The following is a 3663-nucleotide window of genomic DNA, read 5'->3' as shown; positions in this document are numbered from 1 at the left end:
ATGTAAAGGAAAAATTTTTTAATATTTATCTATTTCACTGCACCGGGTCTTAGTTACAGCACGTGGGATCTTTGATCTTTAGTTGCAGCTTGTGGGATCTAGTTCCCTAACCAGGGATGGAACTCAGGCCCCCTGCATTAGGAGTGCAGTGTCTTAGGCACTGGAACAGCAGGGATGTCCCCTGATCATGTTTTGCATATAATAAAGACTCTTCAAATTTGCTTTAATCATATCTGTTGAACAACCATTGTTGAAACACAAATGCAAAGAATACATTAATTGTATTTTAAATTATATTTTAAACATAATAAATTATAAATATAAAGTATAAATATAAATAATATAGATAATTATATTTTAAATATAATTGTACCTATTATATAACAAGTTACCTTTAGATGCTTTTCATAGATGATTTAATGTTAAATCATTCAAAATAATCATAATTTTATGATGGTTAAATAAATTATCATTTGCACTTACTTGATGTAAAATACAATATAAAAACAACAAAATGACCTGGTCATATTTCCAACAATTATTTCAGCTCTATCTGTCCTGGTGATTGTAAAAGAAAAACAAGTATTTCTGACATACATTGCTTCTGAGGGTGCTTTCCTTTAAAAGGTCTTGGAAATCTAGTTCATAATTAAGTATATACTACAAAATAAATAGGAATAACAATTTACTAATTTTTGCCCACTTTCTCACTCCTTTCTGAAAAGGTGACTCTTAAGAAGAACACAGGGCTGTTTGTTCCTAAGCCTTAGTTTTCTCATTTGCAAAATGTGGATAATAAAAACTAATCTTAATGAGATTGAGATTACATTTGTCTCTCACAGTAATGGTATATAATCTAGTACTCTGCTACTTACCATTTGAGTGACCTTGGCCTAGTTACTTCACTTCTTTGAACTTTTTTCTTATTTATAAAGTATGGCTAATATAATGTAGGTTTGTAGTGGGAATCAGATAAAAAATGACATGTGAAAACGTTTTTATAAAGTACTAGAAAATGTAAGGATAGTTATTTCCAAAGCAACTACCACTGGTCCAATTTTCCCTGCGACAGAGTGTTGCATGTTCTTAGATAAAATATTATATGGAAGGTAACTCAAAGTCTTTTTTCCATATCACTTCCTTCTCTCTGCATCTGCTTTCCTAGAGAAACAGATATAGTTCTTCCTCTGTACTTGTTTAGGTAATAGAAGAGGCATTAGTGGCAAAGAATAGCAGTTGCCCTATGCTAGTCCCAATCATCTAAGAATAACAGTTAATGAAATTTCTGCCCCTTCTACAAGTAAAAAAAACAATAACAATTCTTAAAAGTCTTTTAGATGCTACATAAACAATGGATTTCTAAAGAGAACTTTCTCTAATAGTGAAAAAACAATTTGTATATAATTATAACTAGATGATCATGAATGTTTACTAACTGAAAGTCATTCATGAAACTAAACTCAACGTATAATCTTCCCTGAATCAAAGTAGCAGTGTACTATAGCAGTTTTTATTATTAACATAAAAAACAGAAATTATACAGAAAAGGGAAAATATTTCCAATTGTTGATCATTTTTTCTTAATTAACAATTTCTTAACCAATGAATGATAAAGTTAAATTGAGAGAGAAAGGGAGACATTTCTCAAGTTGAATTTTTGCTTATTAACTTTCCAGGATATAGTTATAAGGTATCTTAACTCTGTAATCCTTGTCAACAGTCTCTTCTGCAAATTAATAATTTACTAAACAAATGGCTGTCCTCTTGTTAGAGACCTAGAATTCAAAATCATGTTAAGGATAGGGACAAATTATGCACATAACCTCTGTTTTATTATTAAAGTGGAAGTGTTAGTTGATCAGTTGTGTCTGACTCTTTGCAACCCCATGAACTGTAGCCTGCCAGGCTTCTTTCTCCATGGAATTCCAGGCAAGAATACTGGAGTGGGTAAGCCATTCCCTTCTCCAGGAGATCTTCCTGACCCAGGGATTGAACCCTGGTCTCCTGCATTGCAAGCAGATTCTTTACCAGCTGAGTTATCAGGGAACCCCATCAGCTCTGTTACTAAAGCTGGTCTCCGAAAAGGTATACATTTTAAAACTCACACCAATGAGGGCAGCATGAGTATTCCAGGAGTCCAGAAGAAAGTGTATCAAAAAGTTGTTCTTAATTTGGTATGTGGCTTAATGCTATTTGGGGCCTTCCCTAGTGGCTCAGATGGTGGAGTCTGCCTGCAATGTAGGAGTCTGCATTCAGTCCCTGGGTCAGGAATACCCCCTTGAGAAGGGAATGGGCTACCCACTCCAGTATTCTTGTCTGGAGAACTCCATGGGCAGTGGGGCCTAGTGGGCTACACAGTCCATGGGGTCGAAGAGTCTGACACAACTGAGCAACTAACACACTTCTAATGCTATTTACTCAACTTTCTGTGCCGGTATGGTGAAATATCACACCCACAACACAAAACTAAATGTAACTGGAAGGATGTGACATTGTTGCAACATTGTTGCATGCTGACAAAAACCTTACACCTAGTCCAAATCCTCCTCTACAAGTTTTATATTACTTGGATTTAGTGGAAACCCAGAAAATGATATAATGAATTTCCCCAAGAAATAAGCTCATTATGCCTGGATCTTTTCAAGTCAAGGGGATTTAAATGAAGAAAAAGCAATTTACCATAACATCCACATAACACTATGGATAAAAAATCATACTTTGGAGCCCCATTACAGAGGTTCAAATCCTGCTTCCACAATATACTAGCTGTGTAATCTAGGGCAAACTGCTTAACATATCTGTGCATTAGTTTGTTCATAAGTAAAATCATGATAATAAGACTCCATCTCATAGAGTTTTTAAGGATTCAATGAGTTGCTATCTGCATGGTAGTACTTGGAATACAGTACATGATATAAACCTTTGATAAATTAACAGAACTAGTTATAAGAAATAGTGGGAAGAACTTACTGAGAAATTTCTACAGTTACCACTCTGCTTTTGTCAGTAATGAAAGCTATTTTAAAAAATTCTGAGAGATTTCCAATGCTGACTTTGAAATCTACAAGTATCCACTAAATGTCTACTGCGCCTGGTGTCTTGGGGACACAAAATAAATTTATGTAGTCTCTGTGCCTCCGGAAGTTATTCTACACTAAATTTAGAATAAGGACTTGCCTGGTGATAGAATAAATGCTCACAGCGCAAAGTTCAAAGAAATATGCAACAAAAAACACTGGAGTGCCACATACTTGGTTACTATTCACAATTCAAGCGCTCTAAGATGTATACTAAGGAAAACGCCACTAGCAATTGGGAATACATTTATTATGACATCTACACAGACAGCTGCTAAATACAATGACTCACATCAAAAGACATTCTGCAGAAACAGCAATACTTTCCGTTTTTTCCGCCTGGGGTATCTGACAAAACCTGAGAGCAATCCCGCGAAACCACAGCGGATAAAAGTTGCAAGGGAAACATCGAAGGGATAGTGACCGACGACCTAAGAACCGGGAGGAAAACGTGGTGGGCTGGGCGAATACCTGGATCTGGGACGCAAAGAGAGGCTCCGAACCACGATCGGAATTAGGGACGAGGCTGTTCCCATGGCTTGATACTGATCAGTCCACAAAGCCCGGAGGCGAGAACCAAGGGGTT

The sequence above is a fragment of the Budorcas taxicolor genome, chromosome 3 (genome assembly GCF_023091745.1).
Source record: "Budorcas taxicolor isolate Tak-1 chromosome 3, Takin1.1, whole genome shotgun sequence".
Classification (NCBI taxonomy): Eukaryota; Metazoa; Chordata; class Mammalia; order Artiodactyla; family Bovidae; genus Budorcas; species Budorcas taxicolor.
Note: the sequence above shows the minus strand (reverse complement) of the source record.